Genomic DNA, 24,956 nt, shown 5'->3' on the forward strand with positions numbered 1-24,956 from the left:
ATAGTGCACCATTACACGTAGGTGATTGTTATACTTTTTATCATACGGTATTAAAAAGTAAAAATTTTTAAGTTTATTTATGTTGTTTTACTTCCACATTCGCTTTCAAAACTATATCCGGGCGCATGGGGTAATTTTCAGAAAAGTTGCCGGTCAGCATTGTGTTAAATTTCACTACAAACTATGTCCAACTGAAAAAAAAAAAGAGAAATATAATAGAATATTTACAAAACTTCCGCTTTTCATTTAGCTAACTTACTTTCCTTTTTCGAAAGAGGTGAAAATTCCAAAATTAGAAAGCAAACTAAAGGGAAAATATTAGAGAAAATTTGACAAGCTAGAAAAAAGATAAGGATACGGATTGTAGTCATTTAAAAATTTTATTATAATACCACTGTTGCATATTTTTTTCCCACGATTAAATCATCAGTCCATGAAGTAAGTTATGGTTGATTGCGCAAACCAGAGACCATAATTCCACTTATGCACGTGCTTTTTATGACAACGGACTATCTATAAACATGGTTCTTCAGTTAAGACATATGGGGAGCTTCGAACCTATAAAAATGTTCTTCATTCTCTGAGTGCTACTGACATTAATCTGAACTCAGTGAAGCTAGAAGATAGAACTTGAACTTCGTTATGCAATGAAACGTCACTTTCTTTTAGCCAATAATAGTTTCAGAAACCATTCTTTTGTGTAATTAAATTATGGAGTTTTACTTTAAGTATTCGTTCGGGGATTTTGGAACGTAATTGTTGATGTAATAATCGACATAGAAGTAATTGGAACTTCAAAAATTTGGAAGACCATGTAATCGTTTATGGAATTAATGAGTTTAAAATAAGTACTTCAGAACTTTTGAGTTCAATTTAATTGATTTGTGAAGATTATTGTTTTTCTCAAGAAAAAAAAAGTCAAATGGGGACTAAAAATAGATTTTTTTTTTAATCCAAGAGCTGAAAATGTTCTGGACAGTAAAAAGAAAAAAATAATGACTTCAACGATTTCTGATGATTTGATCATTTTCTATTTCCTTTCTTCTGTTCTTATAATCACCACTTTAGGTGGTCATAAGCTCTGAAAAGTTCTCTTTAATCATCACTTCTCTATTGTAAGGCTTATAAAATATTGACATTACCAAAGTTAGTTTTTAATTGTCTACTACTCTATACAAAAACGGCTCAGGGTTGATACGCGTCAGGGTTGATATGATAATATTAAAATAAATTTGTTCATATTATGTTTGGAGTTACCAGAATATTTTATTTTCTCTAATTTCAGATTTTTCGAAAAGACCATAAATTGTGACACCGCAGGATTCAACGAAATTTTTACTTTTGAAAACTTAAGAGATTACATAAACCTCAGACCGATGGCAGCTCATTTTTGTAGTGACGTAATTTTAACTAAAATACAAAATATTTAATTTCCTTTTATTTCAATTACATTCCAATTACCAGAAAGAACCACCTTAAAGACCACAATACAAGACGAATGGGAAAATGGCCGCTAACGGCCCCAGGCGCCCAGATATATGTCGATGATGATGATGAAGGATATTAACACTAGGTTTACGGGACGCATCATTTTGACGCATTTCGAGTTTTGTAAGGAAAATTATAAAACCCGTTTGAATTTTTATTTCATCTCTTGTAATGACTTTTAACCATTGATCGAAGTAAATATATATTGAAAGCTATTTTTTTCAAAAGCGTTGAAATATTGAAATTCTCTATGTGGTATACCTATCTCTACGGATATACGTCAATTTGACGCGATCGTAATTTAGACAAAATTTTGAGTAAAAAAGCAATTATCACATCAATAATAAATAGGAATGTACCGACAATAGTTCGATTCGTTATTCGATATCGTTATCTCAAATAAAATAAGCGATAAACAACTGTTGCCGATAAGCAATAATAGAAAGAACAAACACAGAATGTCAATTGATGTCAGATTTTGATATCAGGTTATTATTAAATTAAGAATCAAAATTATATGTTTTCTTTCAAACGTTAAATTGACATGTGTTCGTAGAGACAGGTATATAAGAAACGTCAGTAAACCTAGTGAAGAAGCTGAGCCAATGTCAAAATAAAATATTCAGAAAAATCACCCGTGCCAGATGGCTTATACGTAATTCAAATATCCATAAAGGTCTCAAAATTCCGTCTCTATCCGAATATATTTATAAATTAAATGCAGACTTCTACGATAATGCCGTGAAATGCAGCACAGTATACTTCAATCAAATCATTAACTTCGAAAACTATAAAAAAGACGAAACACTAAGACCAATAGCCGCTCACTTCACCTCCGACGCCTCATACCACAACTATCAGCATAAATAATAGTCTTCAACTCCAGCATCCATAGCCTACATCAATAATCCAAAGCATCAATAGTCTATAGCATCAAATACAATACCAATACTGAAATTCTAATCTACGTTACCTCACGTTGACAACCAAGCTGCAGCCATCCACAGTTTACAGCAAGTTGCTACTTATTATTTTAATTTTTCCTTCAGTTATTCAAGCAAGGTACTTGATCTCCAGTACTAGTTACCCCATAAACTGCTGAACTCAAACTGTTTTTACTATAATTTTTCTGTAACATTACATGTTGTATGGGATATAGGCTTTCTGCGCGGCCCAGGTACCCAAATTTTATGAAAAGGGCCCAGGTACCAGGTATGGGCCCAGGTACCCAAATTTTAAGTAAGTAAGTAAGGATATTAAATTTTAATCCGAAAGTGGAAGCTAACAGTAAGACATTATTAGCTTATTTATAGCAAAATTGATATCAGTTTTTAATTTGTTCTATGTGCGTGAGACACAACTTCCTGTAGATGACTGAAGACAAGCATCACTGACTTCGGACAGTGAGTTGGTGTATGATCAGCCAGCGAAGGGACTGAGGGTGCGCGCTGAACGGTACCGGAAACCTCAAATGTTGGAAGGTATGTTAGCTGCAACTTCCACATGATTATCAGCTATCATGTTCATATGTTTGAATTATCTGTGTGTTGTGGTGTGCAAAGTTACTTTAACACATTGCTGGCCAGTCACGAGTTAATTCGTGCTTTCGTAAGCAGTGATTTTGTGGTGACTATTTTAAAAAGTGGGCGTAATTTTCTTTACTTTTCAAGTTTTACTATTTAATTCTTCACAAATTTATTATAACTTTACGAAACATGATATATTTGAAAAACTTATGGTGTACCATTACAAGTAGGTGATTGTTATACTTGTACTTTTCATCATACGGCAATAAAAATTTAAAGTTTATTTATATTGTTTTACTTCCACATTCGCTTTCAAAGCAATATCCGGGCACATGGGGGTAATTTTCTGAAAAGTTGCCGGTCAGCAACGTGTTAAGTCTCATTTACAATACTAAACATCAAATATTAGTTCTGTCCTTAAAATTAGATATTTCTATTTACAGTGATGCTGACAGTGCCTCTATAAAAAAATGAATATGTATTTGTACTAAAATGTATATATAATATTTTAATAAATTAGAATTAAAACGATTTTATTCACCATTATATATATCTATTTAGATAGAAAGTCAGCAAAGTAAATATTAATGTTAAGTTCTGATAATCTTTATAGGAGTCAAAATATCTAAAGTGTAAAAGGTTGAAACTAAAGTTAATCTTTTTTTGAAATTATATGCCTTAGGTAGGCTTTTATGTGTTGTTTAGTCATTAATTGAAATAATTTTCAAAAGAAAAAAAAAGATATTATTTTTAGTTTGTTAATCAATTGAATTATTTTACATTTATTTATTAAAAAATAATATCTAGTGAAGCGCTAAAGAAAAATAAATAAACAATTCAGGCATTATGCGAAATAGTAAGTGCTTTTTAAAAAATAACATTGCTTAAGGTTAAAAGCAAAATAATAATATTGCAGAAAGTCGCTCTAATTTTTAATTAAAAAATGTTCTCCCTAGCAATAGCAGTGTTGAAAGTGGAATTTATTAAAGAAATTAGTAACGAAGAATATTGTCCGGCACTTAAAAAAGACAAAAGTCATAATGTATATTTACTACTAGTTATTCTCAATTTCCTATGAAATTACACTTTTATATTAAGTTACTTTAATAACGTAATATAAAAATGATTTTGTCTTAGAGGTAAGGGGCGTTACTCTGATAGCAAAAGAGAAAACAATACTTTATCAATTTTAGGCTTAGAAAAATCCCCTTTTTTCTTAAAAACAAGCATCTTGAACATCGTGAATGTTACAAGAATATAATACATATAAGAGTAGATCCCTACAACTTCTTTTTCAAAAAGATACCTTTAGCATTAATGCAGTGTCGAGCTTGTGATTTCGTGCAACGAGCTTTTTTGATAGACTTCCCACGGTCTGGAATTTTTTTTTTAAAGTGGTAGCAAAGAAACCGACATGCTCCAAGCAGTGAATAAATTCTTTTTAGTGGTAGTCTTTAAATGTATGATTCTTGATTTAGTAAATTAGATTAACACGTTGAATGCCACGCTAATTTTACATGACTTGACTGTCTGGCTACAAAGGTATATAACAAAAAACTAAATTTGCAAATATGACAGATTTTGCTAGTTTTTTAAAAGGTTTAGCATGACAAATCTGAAAAAAGTGGTGAATTATATAAGCCTACGAATTGTTTAGAAATAGTGGTGGATAAAAATCTACTAAATTGAATTTATTAAACCAAGAATCACAATTAATAAACTATCACTTGAAAATATTTATTCGCTGTCCGGAGCAAGTTTTCATCTCTGTGTATATAAATAAAACTATTTTTGTGTGTTCTATATTGCATTAATTTCTTCAAACCATTTTATTAACGATAATAACTTTAAAAAAATTTAAAATTTACTCGATTTACATGCTTCTATTAATTTTGGCTTCGTCGGTCACCGGTGACCCCCGTGGCGTTACGAAGAAACTCAGTACCGGTCACCGGTGACCCCATGGTATTCAACGTGTTAATAGGGCTTTTACTCACCACTATTTCTAAATAATTCAAAGGTAAATGTGATTCGCCACTTTGTTACAATTGAGCCATATTTAGTTTTTTAAAAAGTAGGCAAAATTAAAACTGAAAATCTGCACATTTTAATTTGTAGCTCTTAACCGTTTTCTAATATATTTTGTCGAATTCGGAGCAGTTGGCATCTCTGGCTATGCTATATGTGTTTCTAAAACTTCTCTTGCTTTGTGTAGTAGCTATAGCTTGACATTAATATGTTTTCAAAATACGTTGTTGTTTTCCCTGACTACCGAATTTTCCCCATTGTTATCTTAACTTACGTCAAGAATAAAACATGCAAATTTAATTGCTTTTCTAGCTATTTTTAAGAAAAAGACAACTCATTGCGTGACCTTTCCTTATGAAATAACTAGCTGTTTGTTTTAAAGGTAAAGATCTTTAAGATGATAACTATAATCAAGTAAAATCCATTTGATCACTATTTTCATAAACAATCAAAAGCAAACATGTCCAAATTTGAAACTACTTTCCTCTACACTATATAAAGACGATTCTAATACATCATAAGATGTCCAAGGAGGAATATGACCTCTTAATTTCACAGATCCGCCCTTAAAGCTTTCATGAAGAACAAATGAATAACTTTTCCTCTGTGAATGCTCCAAGAGAGTACTCGACTCACGAAGAATAATAAAATTTCTTTTCCTTCTTTTGACTTTAACCATGACTAGTCTATGTTTTGAATCGCACGCTTCAATGGCTAGAAACTCGGTCTCTGAAATTATAAGGCAGCAGAACTAAGTACTTAGAAGCGCATGCTTTCAAATCGTTCTAAAATGTTTCAGTGGGGAAAAAGGAATTATAAATGGCCATAAATGGCTTTCAGTTTAAAATTTTTATTTAAAAAACATAATACCGATAGGTCATAGACATGAGATTTTTCAAATGGCCATTTACTTATCGATTACACTTTTTCTTGGTAAGACGTATCGGCGATTCGAATATTTTGTTCCAAATGAATGAAAAAGATTTAATCAAATTCTGGGCACACTTCAAGGTTAACTTCAAATTTATTTGCTCAATTTGATTTTCCAGTTAATGATAGCAATGTTTGTGGATGCTACAATTTGCTTATTGCTTTCGATTTGGAGTAGCATTAATTTAGTAAGGTGGCCATCTGAATGATAAAAAGCTCCATTTTTGTGTCTCAGTTATTGACTTTTCATAAGCCTTTCAAATAAACAAAAGAATGTCATCGTAATTTGGGCATATATGAAGGATGTGGCAGCAATTTGTCAAAAAAGTTGTTTTTGGAATTGACAAAATAAAAAGCGAAAATGTCTTGTTAATGGAGAGTCACTTTGAAACGTGATGTAAAACTTTATTTTAAAGAACAATTTAAAGCAATTGCCATGAAGAATTTTTCTAAGGAAATTTGAAACGTTTTCTTGTTTTCATTCCAGCAAAATGGCTGCAGAGATAACAATGTGAAATTCAGTTGTAACCAGTTCAATTGATTGGTACTTTTGATATATTAAGGAAGCGATAAACATTCCTAATCCTTAAAAATGAGGAAAGTTAGATTATCAGAAAAAATTGCTTTCATCCTCGCTATGCTATTCAAAATGCTTTTCGTTCGAACAATAAAGAAGTATAAAACTATTTGATGCAAAAATGAGATTTTTTAATACTCGGTAAATGTATCAAATTTTATAGTATCCATAAATTTGAATACTTGAACTATTTTTGACTAAAGTCTCTTTAAAAACGCTGTTACTTTTTTCAGCAAAGGAAAAAAAAACATCGTAGCAGTATTTTGGCGAATCATTGAGAAATTAAATTAGCTTTAAATGAAATTTCTCACCTCTTTGTAGTTCTTAAGAGCCATTATTTAGAACTTCAGATATTGTGTGATAGCTGTATTTTTGATTAGCTTGATTTTTTTTATAGTTTTAGTAGGTAATAAAAATTGAATATTGTGCTATTTTAAGCTCATTTTCCAACCCCTGTAGAAAATTTCAAAGTTGAAGTTCATTTTTTCAAAAGTGAAATATAAGTATGTTTTAAGGGTTTCATCTAAGGAATCTAAGGAAAGAAACAAACACTCCTAAGTTTTGCTTTACTATATTATTAGCATATCGTAGCCTAGTTATGGGCATACATTCGTTGCTTTTGAGAGTTATGTTCTGTCAAAGTTAGTTAAAAATTCAGTTTTTGGTGTTTTTCTGAACTGAAAATCTTGGTTAAACAACAGCAGTCCAATAATTTCTTTTATGAATATCAAAGCTCTCTATTAGGACTAGCACTGTGACCCAGCACTTTTCTGAATATCGATGAATTTAGTAGGTACAACCATTAAAACTTTAATAAAAATGAAAAATCTGCATTTTTTTCATTTAGCATTTCTCAAAACTGCATCATAGCTCAAAAAAAGAAAAACTAATAATACTACCCAATTTCGTGCAATTTCACCAGCTTTTAACTGTCCATGTCTAACTCTTTGTTTACTTTGTTAATAACTTCCATTCTAAAGTAAATTTAAATAAAGTTGGCAACCGTATACTAGTTTTCGGGAATACATACAGACTCATCTCGTAATTTTCAGACAATATTTTCTTCCAATTTCACCATGTTCAAACATTTTTTTACTTAGTTAATAGCTTAATAAAAGTAATATAAATTAATAATAAATTAAATAATAATAAATTAAATAATAATAAATTAAATAATAATAAATTAAATAATAATAAATTAAATAATAATAAATTAAATAATAATAAATTAATAACATAATAATAAATTAAAGTAACTTAATAAAGTAAGTTTCAATTAAGTTGGCGACTGTTTACTAGTTTTTGGGAAAAAATACAAACACGGTCGTTTCAGTTCAACTATGGCAAATCAAAAAGGAACACGACGTGTTTCTACAAATTAAGATAACTCTTAATGTGTTCCTCCGTGTTTTTCAAAATTTCATGGAGAATAGTTTTGCAATTTCCATGATCTAAGGATTCAAAATTATCATTATGCAAGAAATTCATGATGTACAATTTACAATATTATATTATACAATATTATATTATACAATATTATATTATACAATATTATATTATACAATATTATATTATACAATATTATATTATACAATATTATATTATACAATATTATATTATACAATATTATATTATACAATATTATATTATACAATATTATATTATACAATATTATTTTATACATTATTGTATTATACTATTTCTTTTACAATTTGTAATCCATACAAAATTAATAAATCAAGTTTCACCAAAGTTGGCGACTTTTTACCAGTTTTAAGGCAAATATACAAACGAGGTCGTTTCTGTTCAACTATGGCAAATTAAAAAAAGAACACGACATGTTTGCACAAATTAAGATAACTCTTAATTTGTTCCTCCATGCTTCTCAAAATTTCACGGAGAATAACTTTCAGTAATATAATTTCATGGAGAATATATTTCAGTGATATAAGGATTTAAAAATATCAATATATAATCAATTAATATTATATAATTTACAATATATAATTACATTATAAAATTATATTATATAATTGAAATAATTTACAATATTACAATATTTATATTACATAATTTACATTATATAATTACATTATAAAATTATATTATATAATTGAAATAATTTACAATATTACAATATTTATATTACAATATGTAATTTACAATATATAATTACATTATAAAATCATATTACATAATTAAAATAATTTACAATATTACAATATTTATATTATATAATTTACAATATTACAAAAGTACATAATATTATGGAATTCCTTTTACAGTTTGTAATCCATAGAAAATAAACATAAGATTACTCAAAATTTCTATTTTTTTTAAACTCATAATTCCATAATTTTTATTCTGCTTTGAAATAAGTAAATAAAGCTTATAACAAAACTCAACAGCATAGAATAAGTTATTTTTATTACTTTGTGGTTGCTCAATTTAAAGTGCATTTCCGTTCGCAAATTACTTTCTCTTGTTCTGGTTATATTTGTCAGTCATTTAGAGTTTGAAAACTTTAGTTTTAGTGTTCTTGTCTTATTCTTGAGTAACCATCCATAAGCCATGAGTTACCTGTAATGGATAATTAAGTTATTAACGATCAGATTGAGGGATTATTTTTACAATGAATACTACTGTATGACAAGTGATTTACTCTTTAAGCCGGAAGATTAATATAAGTTTGAAAGAAGAAACCTTGTAACTGATGTAACCGATATAGAAAGTTCAAATCGATAGTTATTATTTTTTGAAAGTACAACAAAGTTCGGTGTTATTAATAAATATTTAAAAGTATTTCTTAAAAATGAATATTTTCATAAGAAATATTTTTTGGATTTGGATATAATTATTCTAACTGATCCTACCAACATCTGCGAAAATTTAAAAATTATTTTATGCGAGCATTTAATTTATCTCTTGTTTTAATTTCTGTAAAGAGAAGAAGGGGCTAAAGTGGAAAAAGTTAATATCATTCTTTAGTAGATAGATTGTAAGACACAACTCCCAGTAGAACACCGAAGTCCAGCTTCTCTGTCTGCTGTCAGTAAGGGGGAAGGTGATTACCTTGATCGGTCTGTGAAATGACCGTGGTTGCTGCTTTTGCATATTTTAATAGACGCTTTTGATTTATCTTTTTTAATTAACGAATAAGCAGACAATTTACATCATGGGGACCATATGGAATCATACAGTGGAGTTACAGTAGGCACGATAATATTATTCGGGTTCATGCGTACCATAGAAAAATTAATAATGGCAGTAAATTCCCGTTAATACTATCAGGAGTTTTCTTTTTCAAGATACCACATTAAGGCTCAAAGTTCTGATAAGGCACAGTTTTGATACAGACACAGAGATGCCAGCAAACAGCAAGCTTACGTGGAGCGACCATATCAAAAATATAATAGACAAAGCAAACGCAGCAACAACAATAATACAACCACTCATCTATAACCAGAATATCTCATTAAACCTGAGAAAAATACTATATACATCAATGATCACACCAATTCTCACATATGCCTCACCTGCCAGAGATGTATTCAGAAAAATCACCCGTGCCAGATGGTTCATCAGAAATACAACTATCCACAAAAATCTCAAGATCCCGACCTTATCAGAATATTTTCACAAATTAAATGCAGATTTCCATGACAAGACCATAAAATGCAATGCAGTGAACTTCAACCAGATATTCAATTTTGAAAATTACAAAAAAGATATAAAATTAAGACCAATAACTGCTCACTTCCCATCCGACGCTTCATATCACAATTATCAAAATAAATAATTAATCACAGATCCATCCATAACATCAAATTCAACAGTAATACTTAAAACTTGATCAAACATTTCTCCACGTTGACCATAGAACTATATTTAAAGCCACACATAGTTTAAAGCAAGCTGTTTCGTATTATTTCCATTATTATTATTTACTCAAGCAAGGTGCTTGAATCCCACTAACAGCCACCTCATAGACTGCTGATCTTAAAATTCCTACCACAATTATCAAACTAAACATGATGGATGGGATAGGGGCCGCTGCGTGGCCCAGGTGCCCAGCTTAACACGTTCACGCCGGGTGACCTACCGGTGGGTCATGCTAGATTGTTTCATCTTGGCAGCGCACCGGAGTAAACACTGGTAACAATAAATTTCATTTTTCAGTTTTTTTCCGGGAATAATAAAAATCCATAACTACCAATTGTTTTTGACGGATGCAATTTTTATATTGAATTGCTTCTTCGCCGTGATAAATTTCCTTACAGTGAATTGTTATTGTTGAGAAGAGATTAACTCCTCCCGAATATTATCTAATATTGAAATAGTTCTTCTACCAGTACTTTCTCTTTTCCCGTACCAGTATCTTTACTTTTCCCGGCGTGAACGTGTTAAAGACTAAAAGAAGAAAAAAGAACTGGGATACCAACTTCTCCGCGTTCTGCAAAAGTTTTAATAAATTGGTAGCGAATTAAATAGTAAAACTTGTAAAATAAGGATAATTACGCTTAAATTTATAAAAGTAACAACGAGATAAATGCTGTAAAGTTGCATTTCACATGTATCACGAATTTTTGATATATAGTGGTGGAAAGATTACTTAGAATGATAAATACTAAACTAAAAATAGCTTAAGCCCTGTTAACTGTCCGCGAAGCTGCCCTTATCTCATTCATTATGTAGTATTTGTCATTGCATGGGTTCATTGAAGTTAGCAGTCAATGTGGTAGCTGCCAGGGGATTACAAAATATTAGAAATTAATATACAATTAAAAAAAAAATGCAAGATAATATTGTGGTGGTCTCAAATTCTTATAAATAATCAAGTTTTTTTTTTTTTTTAAATCGTTGCTGCGAAACAAACGAAGACGTCTGGGAGACGTCATTTGTTTCTTATGTTAAAACAATAATTGACGTGTCTCAGACGTCTTCAACACAGAGATTCAAACTTGCTCCGGGCAGCAAATAAATATTTTAAAGTGGTAGTTTATCAATTGTGATTCTTGGTTTAATAAATTCAATTTAGTAGATTTTTATCTACCACTATTTCTAAATAATTCGCAGGCTTATATAATTAACCACTTTATAGTAGTTAGGTCATGCTGTGCTCTTTAAAAAGCCAGCAAAAATAGCAAATACCTGCAAAATTTAGTTTGTCGTTTTTTACCTTTTTTTAAAAATTATTTTGGCGTGTCCGGAGCAGTTGGCATCTCTGTCAACACTCCGTTGCAAGTTGTTGCTTACTGTGTAATCAAAAATCATTTCTATATGTCAAGGTGTTAAAAGAATTTAAATTAAGTAATTTTTTTAAGTTTGCTATTTAGAGTGAATATAAAGAAAGTTTTTGCTTTAAATATGAATACTTTAAAATGTAAGTCATAGTAATAGTCACGATAGAATAAATAAGGGATTATGAATAAATAAAAACCACTTTAAATAAATTCTACCACTTTTTACATTTTTAGTCAACTATGGCATGGCTGTTACTGTCAATAAATGTCTATAAGACAACAATCTTATTTCTGTGATCATAATGAGATTTATTGCAGCCCTGCCAACTTTTAATCCCTTCCATTATAATTTTTCCCAGTGGTATTAAAATGGAATTAAAACTTCAATTTTAAGCAAACAAATACGTTGTATTATAGAAAACTTAAGTTAACAACCATGATAGTAACGCATATTAATATATAAGCTTAATTTTTGTAAGAATAGTGGTGATCAAAATCATTTAAAAATTAAATTTATAAAAGAAAAAAATAGTATATATTTAATACCACTTTAAATATAAAAATAAAATCTCCCGCAAAATCCGGGAGAGTTGGCAGGTATGTTATTGCTAACACTGCCATCACCTCCTATATCAGAAAGCCTCCACACGGTTTTTTATAAATAGTCTGAGCAGACTATTTAAAAAGTGAACCAGTGGTGTGTATGAAACCAAATCATTTCGGTTTAAAAAGAACGAAAATGTCTGAGAGAAATTTATCATATATATTTGAGAATTGAATCTGTAGTGGTAGACTAGTAAATACGACAAACCAATCATATTCATAAATAGAAAAATTTTTTAGACATATATTCGCTACCACTTTCTTATTTTTACTAGATTTTCTATTAAATGTCTCTTTCGTAAACTGGTTTACCTTCATAGTGGTCAGATCAGACTACTTATAAGAAACCGTGAGAATGCGTTGATACTGCACCTAATAGGATATATCTTAACTAAACTAGAATTATTTTTTAACGTATCTCATTTATTTCACATTTTCCTCATGATTTTATTATTTTTTAAAACAACTGTAAATTTAAATCTTCCGAAATTCTTCTTATGAAAAGGTTTACTGCAAGCTGATAATTAAGATTCTAGCTTCTAAATAAATATTTTAAGTACAAATCTAATTAAGCCATTTGTTTTTTTTAAAGTTTTTTTTAAATTGAATTAGAATTTAGTTCCGTCATTAATTAACACTACATAGTTAACTCTCCAGAAAAGTTGAGTTATTTCAATATTTTTTTAAATGTTAGTCTAATAACAATTAAGGTAAGGAGTATCAGTTTAATTTTGATATCCTTTGAACTTAAAAATTCATCAAATAATTATCAGATTTTAAATATTTTCAAACTGTTCACGCCCGACAGAATCAGTTTAAATCAAATTTAATTAAGCAAAAATCATTTGCCAAAGCATAAAATCTGTTATCATTATAAATATCTTAGAAAAGTTTCCCTTTAAAATCAATTTCCTTTCAGAAATTAACATTGATATCTCTGTTAGCCTGTAACGTTAATTGAAACAAACGCGGGTAAGAGTATTTATTTAAGGTATTTTTAGACTAAAATGAGTTTTTTTTTATTGATTTTACTCGCTTTTCAATTAGTAACCAGATTGAATAATTAATTTTATGACTTATCCACATTCTCGCATGTTATGGTACTAACGTGAACAAAAACAATATTTTATTTTAAAAGGATGGTTTTATTAAATAATTATGCCACCAAATTAGCTTATTTTGCATTACAAATGAAGGTAAACGTAAAAATTTTAATGAAAAAATACTTGATAATTTCAAAATAATGATTAGTGAGTGTTTTGCGCAAATTTATAAATACCATCCTTTTTAGCTCTCCTTCCCCGATGTAAATTAGTATTTTTGAAAAATTATTATTATTTTTTTTAAATTTCTCAGTGCAATAAGACACAATATAAGTTTTTATAATCTTAATAATATACATTTAGATATAGTTTTTGACTAGTCATATTTTATGAGTATCAATAATTTACATTTGATTTAGCTAGTTTTATTTCGTACAATTTTTAACTTTTTAATAACACTAAAGAGCATTTTTTTTCTGTTGCATAAATTTTTGAATGGATCTCATGCATTTTCGAATCGTTATTTCAGATCTACAATAGGTTTCTCTTTATAAGCTACTGCTTTTAAGCAATTTAATAGTATAGTCCAAACAGGTTTTTTTCAAAATTCAGTCGGGTCAATACTAAGTATCCCCACTTCTCTGCTACGTAGGGAGTGGAAGGAAGAAAGTGATAATGGATTTTTGTTTATGATGTGATATATTAGTCATATGATATTTTTTTTTTATCTTAAGTGTTATGTTCAAAGGATCATACAAGTGTATAGTTATGTATATAAATCAATACGTTCTTTATAAACATGTACATTTAGACATATAATGAACTGACAAGCATAATTTTGAAAAAAAAATATGTATATATCTTTCCGAATAAAACTAATTTCAGATTTTAAAACCCCACATCCAAATTAGGTCAAATCAAGCACTTTTATGAATGCAACAGAAATTTTTTTCTCCAGGGTAATTTAGTGCGTTTTGCTACAAATTATATTTTTATTAAAATTATAATAACAATTCAAATATCGCATTTCATTTTTATCTAAATAAGTAAATTGAGTCACAAATTTGTAGATGCTCGTAATTTGGAGGGGGGTTTCAAAAATATGGAATTATTTATCCTAACTTTTAAGCCAATTATGTACAGATTTAGCTCACCTTTAAAGAAATAATGCCTATTGTCCTTAGATTATATTCATGATAAACCCATAAAACAGCGGATAAGAATTTTTCCCTAAAGAGAGAGAGAGAAAGAAAAGCTTTCCGAAAAAATTAAATGAATCTGGTAAGAAATGAAACACATAGAGAGAAACACTTGTCACGTTTTTGCAATATTTATTTTCATTTTATTGCTTTCCATAAGTTGAATCAAGACTAAAACACATCATGAGAATTTTTTCCGTAAAAGACTCATTTTCATTGTAATAAATTGTGCAGTAAAAAATAAGAAGTTTTAGTGTGTTACACTTTTAGGTTAATAGCTCTCATGAGAGAATTTGGAAGTAAGAATCAAAAAGGTTCTTTAAGTAACACATTTTATTAAAAGGTTTTGATTTTTCACCTTATTTTTATTCATGTGTATAATTCTGCTGAAACAGTAAAATTTTCGCCGTAAAAAGCTTTATTATCAAAAAATAGAGTTTAGATGTTACTCTTCGCATTTCATAAAGTCTCTAATCTCTAATTAGTTGTATAATAGGGATGGCTATTAGCTCCACGTTGAGGGCAAAGTTTGTGATTCTTGGTGTTGATTTTGATTTAAAGTCGTTTTTTTCCACGATTACATATAAATAACACTAGGCAGCACATTTTTTGGTGGAATTTATACCAGTATACGTACCTAATTCGGGTTGTGGGAGACTTCAAATCTGAAATTAGTTTTGTTCTGAAAGTTATACAGATAATTTTAAAAATGTCATTTTTTAGCTTATTTTTTGTCTGAATCTATATGTTTTTAAAGCACGTGTAACTTTATATGCACAAATATACATTCTACTTTAAAAATAACACATAAGACAAAACAACGTATGATCTTAACCTACCGCATTACAAACTAAAATGTATTATCGACTTCCTCTTATCACGCCCTACATAGCAGAGAAGTGGGGACACTTAGCAGTCAGTCGAGTGAATTTTTTTTAAAAAAAATATGATTTTTATTATGTTATTAAAATAACATAAAAACTGTAGCTCGTAGAGAGAAATCAAATACAGCTTTGAAATCAGCAATGCGAAAGTATCTATGATCTGTTAAAAATTCTAATGAAACAGAAAACAAAAAAGGGAAAAAAAACTTTTTTTTTTCCAGTGTAATTTTCTTTTTTTTTCGGTTTTGCGTAGAATCTGAGCATCTAATAAGGAGTTAGTACAAATTCATTAATTTAAAGTTGGTTTTTGGCTGCTGGAAAGTGTTAATATCTCTAACATATACACTTTTTGAATATCAAAATATCTCAAACAACTGGATAATCCCATTCAAGCCCGCCTTTTTAATCTCTAACATATGCTATACACTTCTATCACCGATCTTATATTTTCAAACAAATCTCCAAAAAGTGGAGATCTCCTCCAAGTCCACTTGTTACATCTCTATCATACACCGAAGAGCCATTACATTATGATCACCCTCAATCTATAGCAATGGGCTCGCCCAAGTTTTCATGGTTTCTCGCCCAGGAACAATGTTTTCATGGGGCACATTAGGACCCATAATCCTCATAGAACAATCCCTGACGTCTGTAAGCTACTTGAGCATAGTTGCAGACCAGGTTCACCCATTCATGGCAACAATTTTTCCTGCTAGCGATGGTGTTTACAAACAGGATAATGCACCATGTCATAAGGGTCGAATCGTCATGGATTGGTTCGAGGAACATTCCAGTGACTTTCAAGTCATGTCTTGGCCCCCAAACTCACCTGAACTTAATCCAATAGAGCATTTGTGGTCCTACTTGAAAAACCAAATTCGTGCTGCCACGCTACCCCCTCGCAATGTGAGAGAATTGCAGGACCAGCTGGTGAGCGCTTGGTACCAGATACCTCAGACTACCTATCAGCACCTTGTGGAATCAATGCCAAGGCGGGTGTTAGCAGTTTTGAGGGCTAAAGGTGGTCCTATATGTTATTAGCAGGGTGGTCATAATGTAATGGCTCTTCGGTGTATATTTCCCTCTTTTATCACCAATCATGTACTTTCAAGGAAATCTCAATCGCATTTCTAACATATATCTACCACCAATCATATATTTTCAAACAAATCTCCAAAAAGTGGACCATCCCAAAATTCATGACCACTAATGCATATTAAATTCTTTTATCTCCAATTGCGTACTAGAATATCAAACAATTTCAAATAAGTGGTTGATTATAAACATGTTTATTGCGAAAGAGGTGACAAGGGAGTAACGAAAGCATAAGCCGATAAAATATTTTAATGTAAAGTAAGCGAAAAAAATACAAAATTTAAAACATTTCCACTCCCTTATTTTAGTTTAGTAAATTATACTCCTTATGACATTGATCTTCTGGATTTTTAATTTATATCTATATCTTAATGTTAGATTTAATCTTTATCCTTACATTTATGTTCGCTTACTTAAAAGTATATATCTTATTTCACTCATTTCATTAGATTTACGAGGAAATGCCCGTCAAAAAGGTAATTCATAATACTCACGCTCTTCATAATATTTCCTTTAAAATGAAAGGAATCATTCTTTTATTAGAACTATAAATTTTATTTGCGCGTGTATTTATAACGCATCAAATATTTACTGCTAGAAAAAACACTAAAAATAGATATCAAATGGCAAAGAACTTTGAGAAGTTCTGATTGATGACAAGATTTGAGATAAATGAACGTTATTAGAAACTTCGTTAGTCTTCTTTTTAATGAAATGATGGTTTTTTGATCATGGTCATAAGACCGTATAATTTATGGCATGGATTAAGTGAGACATCGAACGTTTGGAATTTCTGAGAAAAGAGTTTTTAATCTAATTTGGCACCGTTTTCAAAGACTACAAACCTAGTTTCTATATATATATTTGGGTTTGATCTTTTCATTTATTTATTAGATCTAATGATAACGGATTCTTGGAACATATGGTATTATTTTAAAGAAATAATTAATTAAGTTGATTTTTTAATATGAAATATATATTAGTTTTTTTCCTTTTGCCGAGCACTGATTATACTACTATTTGTTCAAACCATTCTTTCTGGAATGAAAATAAAAGTTAATAATAATTTATTTTATCACAAAGTTCGAAAAAATATTTTTATAATCAAACTGTTTATATATATCTGAAGAAATTGAGGCAGTGTATTGGTAAGCCATTACATTCCTAAAGATAGCATTTTTTAATACCAAACTGGATCTAAGTATCGTTTCCAGATAGGTATTTTTTTAAGTTTTTTGAAACTCCACAAGATAACTGCACAAAAACATGTTACATGGAATTCATAAAGCTGTTAATGAAAACAGTTTCGGAACATTATTTCAAGATGTAGTTTATTATTATATCACCTGAAGCCCTTCAGAATATATACTGCTTAACCTCTTGAGACAAAATCTTTGGTAAAAATTATGTATTCAGACCCTTTGAAGTAACGGCTTATAACCACTATAGAAACATAGTTTAGGAGGGACAGGTGATTCATATAGGGCATACGTGGTTTTGGAAAAGAAGAAAATATTATAACAAAATTTTTATCAAAATTGCATCGACAGCCTTACTTGAGATAGAACTTGTATTTCAATGTTTTAATTGTTAAGATTATAAATTTAAATACTCAAGTCAGCAAAATCAAACGATTTTTTCTGTACTAACTTTGACACAAGAATTAAAAAAAGGTGAAAACAAATAAAATACAAGATAAGAAGCCCATTAAGGTTTTCGGCCACATGGAACATGCATTTACTTGAAGATGGCTGAGTCCCCAAAGAGCATGTCTAATAAATGTTCTTTTGTTTTTATTTTATCCTCAGTCATGCGATTTTCTATATTACAGGTGCATTTCAGAATTTCAAACTATTCACCTTTTCTAAGGCTGTCGTAAGTATACTTATCACCAATTTTAAAAGTTCATGCTAAACTATCTTATCCCTTTTCATTTGAGTTTAATGACTTTAGCTCTGATGAAGTAAGTTTGAATAAAATTGGTAGCCGTTTTCTAGTTTTAGAAAACTCTTCTAAATAGTTATAATATGTATAAATTCTATTGCAGTTTGTAACGTTTATAAAATTTCATTTATGAACAAAAAATAATGAAATAAATAAATAAAAATTAGTAAGTTTATTAATTTAATATAATACCAATGAGCTGTTGTAAGCATCCTTATCACCAAAATAGTGTCATTACAATTTAAATTGATTTTATCGTATAAGCTAAATATTTTTTTCTTTCATCAGTTTTAGTTGCAGAACAATTTAGTTTACCTTCATTAGAAATTAATGGCAGGTGGGAGAGCCAGGTTGACAGGGCGATGGACTTACTTTCGTGAGAACGGAATTTCAAATCAAGTCAGCCTCCCCTTGTAGTAAGTGGTGACTGGTGTGCATGTTAAATCTGCCTGGTCACAAAGTCCTCCATATTCCCATAATAAATTGTACTGATGGAGGAATTAGAGATTGATAGTTCTCTGGCTCAGGTGAAAATTACGATCTGAGGATGAATGAATGGGTGTATTAATGGGCTTTCCCTATAAACGGGTGTGACGTATGGGTGTGGTAGAAGTCGAATTTTTGGCAATTGATGGAACCACTGAAAACAAGAATAATCGTTTCCCTTGCTTTAATGGCCAACGACAAAGGAAATAAATGGCCCATTACGGAGTCAATACAGGGTGATTAGAAATTACTTGGACAAAATTAAAAATCAAGTGTACCAAATCAAACGTACCAATCAAAATTATCTGTAAAATTTAAATTTTTTTCGTGAACCCCTCCTAACATTCGTGTTAAGGCTGTGCTATTTGTTATTATGCCCCATAAAATGAAGTTAAGGGCATGCAAGAATGATGTGAGGAGAATTTTAAATTTTTTTACAGTACAAAAATAACCACCATATTCTCCAGACTTAAATACAAACAACTCTTCGTTTTGACAATCTTGGAGACAAATGGAGATCTCATAAAATTTAAGCCACGAAGAGAAAGGAATGGAACAAAAGAAATGTGCAAGGAATGTGACGGAATAATCGTTAGTTAGTTAGTATTAGAAGCAAGTTTACTTTTGTGATAGAAGTTAGTTAATTTTTGTGATAAGTTTAGGTAGTTACTTCAAAATGTTTTTAAAACATGTTGCAAATATTGATATTTTTATGTTTATTCGAACGCTTATGATATTTTAACAAGTACTAAAATTAAAGCATTTATGTATTTAATATCTTTTTAAGCTGTTTTTTGCATTGAGAACAAGAATCAATAAATAAATATAATAGGGGAGAGTGGGGTCAATTGTAACAGAGCAAAAATTTCGAGTGTCGGGTTCTAGATTTGGTTCCTAGGTGGAGCATAAGGTGTATTTAATAAATCTACATGTACTTGGACAAAAACCATTTTTATGTACATTGTACTGGCAACCATTTTTATGTACTTTTAAAAGAGTTACATCACAAAAGATATTTTCACGCTACGTAAATACTTTTTTTGGTATTAGAATATTATATTGTAACAAAGTAATTTTGTTTAAACAAATAAAAATTATTAACCGAATATGCAAGTGGACACCTTAATTGACATTTAAAAAAAAAAAAAAGATTAGTTTTGTTAATTAACTAGCATTGTTTTTAACAAGTGAAGCTGAAATGGCGTCTTGGGGACTATTGTAACAATAAGTAAAGGGACGATTGTAACGGCTGAAAATAAATAATCTTATGTTTACAAACCATTACTTAACTCTTTAAGAACCACCAATAGTTTCCTATATCATTTATATTATGTTGCATGTGCATTATTTTATTTGTCACCTTTCACAGCATAAATTAAAATTTTTAACCCCTTAAAGTTAAAAGTTTAACCCTTTAGGTCTCTGCTCATTATTATTTTTACTCCTAAAATATCACTACTATTTTGATCAATAAAAAATAGATCACAACTATGATAATATGTATAATTAACGATGCTTCAGTTAAATTTACGAACTGTTACAATTGATCCCCCGTAAGTGGGGACAATTGTAACAAGTGCACGACTGTCAAAAATTGTTAATAACTAATATAATAACATTTAAAATAAGGTATTTTTTTTTCTAGTAGAGGATAGTCTACTTTACTCGTCTGTCGATTAATACTAATAATATATTGGATTTTTTGTTAGTTAAAAATAGTTAAGTAAAAAATGTTAAAATTGATCCCACTATATATGTTTCTAAGTTATTTTTGTCAATGCGAAAGTAGACCTATTTTTGTCATTAGTGCAATATTTACGATACCTAATATTTCACAGTAAGTTATATTTCATTGCAACCGATATATATGTAACATTCCGATAATCAAGAAGAAAAACGATAATCCAGGAAAACAATTTTTTTTATAGGTGGAAGAAGATACTGTACAAAAATGACCATCTTATACCCCAGATGTAACTTCCTTTTGCATCAATAGGACAAGTGGGTTAGTGCAAAACCTCATAAATGTGCAAAGAATGAGGCAAAATAACCGTCAGTTAGTTATAGGAGATAGTTTAATTTTGGGATAGAAGTCAGTTAAATTTTGTGATAAGTTTAGGTGGTTACTTCAAAATGTTTTTAAAACATGTTGCAAATATTGATATTTTTATGTTTATTCGAACGCTTATGATATTTTAACAAGTACTAAAATTGAAGCATTTATGTATTTAATATCTTCTTAAGCTGTTTTTTGTATTGAGATCAAGAATCAATAAATAAATATAGTATATATGCTTCTAAGTTATTTTTGTCAATGCGAAAATAGACCTATTATTGTCATTAGTGCAAAATTTACGATACCTAATATTTCACAATAAGTTATACTTCATTGCAACCGATACTTTATGTATCATTCCGATAATCAAGAAGAGAAACGATAATCCAGGAAAACAATTTTTTTTATAGACGGAAGAAGATACTGAGAAAAAAAGGGACTTTGGCCTCTCAAATATTGCGTGGACATTAAATTAGTCAAAGGAGGATTGAACGCACATGCCTAAAAAGATTGGTCGCTCTGATGACGCATGCCGACACGCAGTCGAAGTGGGAGTAGTGGACCAAGTTCGTTGTCCCATGCAAGAAACAAATAATGATGAAGCAATATGATAACAGTAGTGATTATTTTCTTTTAAGGAAGATCTTCCACCAAAAACTACTGCTGTCAAAGACGGGGGAATATGATTGCTATAACTATCTTCTTAACTTCTGTAGCCATTTGCCGATGAACGACCTGTTGAGTATGTTAACTCGCTACGTAAAAGCATCTATACCTATTTCAACGACAGATTGAATTGGACAACAGATTTTGATAAATAGAATTTGCCTAGGCTTTTTTTGGTGGAATGAATCGTGTAATTGTTCCCATAATTCACTGCGAAAAAAAATGGTCTTGTAGCTTTCGGATAATTTATAGTTTCTTCGACTTGCTTGGAGCATGTTTTCCCAGGGGATCTGATGATCGTGTTGAATCGGAAGTTGGGCATTGCGTGTGAGAATAAGTATACCTTTTTCCGGGTCAGTGTGTTAAAGAATATTTAAATGGACTCTAATGAGTATCGATTGTTACTTTTTTATGATTCTCTAATGAAACAAATAAAAATATAAATGCTTTTCTTTCGAGAAAATTGAATTGCTGTCATGCAAAAAGTATTAGTTCCTGATATAGTGGATATTTTTATTTTATTTTTTAAGTGCTTAAAAATAGTTTGTATAAGATTGTAATCAATAGGAATAAAGTTGTGCAAATGCTGTGGTATTTTGCATTGGTTTGAATTGATTTACATTAAGCTATCCAATAGTTTCGTAAAATTATTGTGTAATTAAGTTCATAAAATTTGGCATAGTGCTTAAATTGCGGTTTATTTGACATTTTTTGAAAAATTGTGAAGATTTAGTTTTGCTCTTAGTATAAAATTATTTGGCAATATTGATATACTATTCATTAGAATATTTATTGGATAACTATGGATAATATAGATAAGATATACAGATATGATACATAGATGTAATAGATATCTAGATAGGGTATACAGATGCAGATAATATAGATGAGATATATAGATAAGATATATAGATGTATATAGATCCGCAGATGATCAAAATTGTGATGGAATATCTTCGGATCATCCTCAGGGATGTTTCCCAGACCGTCGCCAATAGCCCATTGTGCAGCTCTAGTGCGACGTAAATGAACAACAACAAGATGTAGATAATATAGATAGGATATATAGATATAGATAATATTTAAATATAGATAGGATATATAGTCACAGATAATATAGATAGGATATATAGATGATGTTTAAATATAGATAGGATATATAGATACAGATAATATAGATAGGATATATAGATGGTATTTAAATATAGATAGGATATACAGATACAGATAATATTTAAATATAGATATACATGTATAGGATAGACATGTATTGGATACAGACATTTTACCAAATTCAAATATCCGGTATGGGCCAAAATCGAATATTTTCCTAACAAGTTCAGGGTACCTGCAAAATTACATTTATTATCGAACCTGACCTGAATAACTGGTCGGTTATTACAGGGGTGTCTACCGGTCATGAAAATGTTCGTGATCTTTATTCCAAAATATTCTATTTTCAAGGATTTTTTTATAATACTAATTTGCAACACACGATTTTTCAAGCAATTTCGAAATTATGGAATAGAAATTACTTTTTAAAAATAATGAATATTTAAAAGAATCGCTTGTCAAAGTTAGACATTTTTGTTATTACTTACATGAAACAACATAGCCTTTATGCAAAACAGTTTAAAATTCGTGTAAATATTTTCTATTCAACAAATATTTTACAAGGAATAGATATAGAACTCGGATGGTTCTGGAGATGGAGCATTAAGGTTCGAATCCTGAATTATGGTTATAGTATTCTTGTCATCAGACTAACTAGGGGAGGCTTTTGTTGTTTTCCTCTTCATAAAACGTAAATTCAGGTAAGTTTATCTCAGAAAGTTCTAAGCAAAAAGAAGTTTGTTTCAATGCTTCATCTAAGAGTTCCCTTGTTTTTCTTTTTTATTAGATTCGAAATTTCAAGAATACGAAGTTGAGCTCTGATTAAAACTAATACTTCGATATGATTCGGCTGTTCAATGCAGTTGATAAACAATGCAGTTTAAATACAAATGTTCAATGCATTTTAAATACAAATGTATAATTAAACAAATGAATCTTCTACATATTTTTTCTGCATTTTTCTACACGTTTTGAATAATATTTGAAAAAAGTAAAAAATTTTTTTTTTAACTAAGTAAGTGATTGACCATTCATTTTTTTTAAAATCAGATATACTAAAAATTTGTAGCATTCACTATTGATATAGTTTGAATAAGGCACAGAATAAATTTAAAAAAAACTTTGGCATCTGATTAAAAAAAAATAAGAAACAATATTTTCGATAAATTAAGTATTTTTTCAGCGTTTATTTTAACCGACTATAATTTACTTTAGTGTGTCAATTTTGATGCTGAAACATGTTTTGCCATGCCAATCAATCACACACGTTTACTTCTCGCTTCTAGGCACAAGTACAAGAGTGTAAGTGGCTGAATAAAAATTAAAAATCAGCATACTTATATACTTTTTACTCGTAAGCTTTTAGTACATCATTTCAGTGATTATTGGCTGGATTACATAAGAAAAAAGTGGTAGCACGTATTTCTGTCTGTTACCTACCACTTTAGTTTTAAAAAAAGCACTGTGCTTTGACTTCAGTTCCAAGCATAACACTGGTGAAAAAATCTTTTGTTACAGTTATTCAAGTAATTCAAGGGGAATTTCATATCTGAAATTAGTTTTGTTTTTAAAGTTCCAGATTTTTTTCACAAGGATATTTTTATTTTATTTTATTTTGTTATACTTGTCTGCTCCTTCGAAAATAACACTTAAAACAAAAAAAAAGCATATGACCTTTACGTATCGCATCATAAACCGAAATGGATTTTCGCCAGCTTTCTACTATTCCCTACGTAGTAGCGAAGTAGGAGTACTTCGTATTCATTGGACTGAATTTAAAAACAAATTCCAACTAGGAGTGTATCATTATTATATAAAAATTGTAGCTTGTGGAGAGAACCTGATGGCAGAATTGAAATGAGCCGAAAATATCATCAATTCAAAAATCTCATGTAAAAAAAAAGCAACAAGAAATAAATTTGTTCCCCTGTGCAATTATTTATATTATTAATACATTATATAAGATATAACTATCCTGTTTAAAAAATTAGTTTTAGTAACGCAGAGATGCCAACTGCTCCGGACGCGCCGTAATAATTTAAAAAACGGTAAACAACTTCATACTAAAATTTGCA

The sequence above is a fragment of the Parasteatoda tepidariorum genome, chromosome 12 (assembly GCF_982258835.1).
Source record: "Parasteatoda tepidariorum strain Cologne lab strain chromosome 12, Ptep-v5.0, whole genome shotgun sequence".
In the NCBI taxonomy this organism is placed as follows: Eukaryota; Metazoa; Arthropoda; class Arachnida; order Araneae; family Theridiidae; genus Parasteatoda; species Parasteatoda tepidariorum.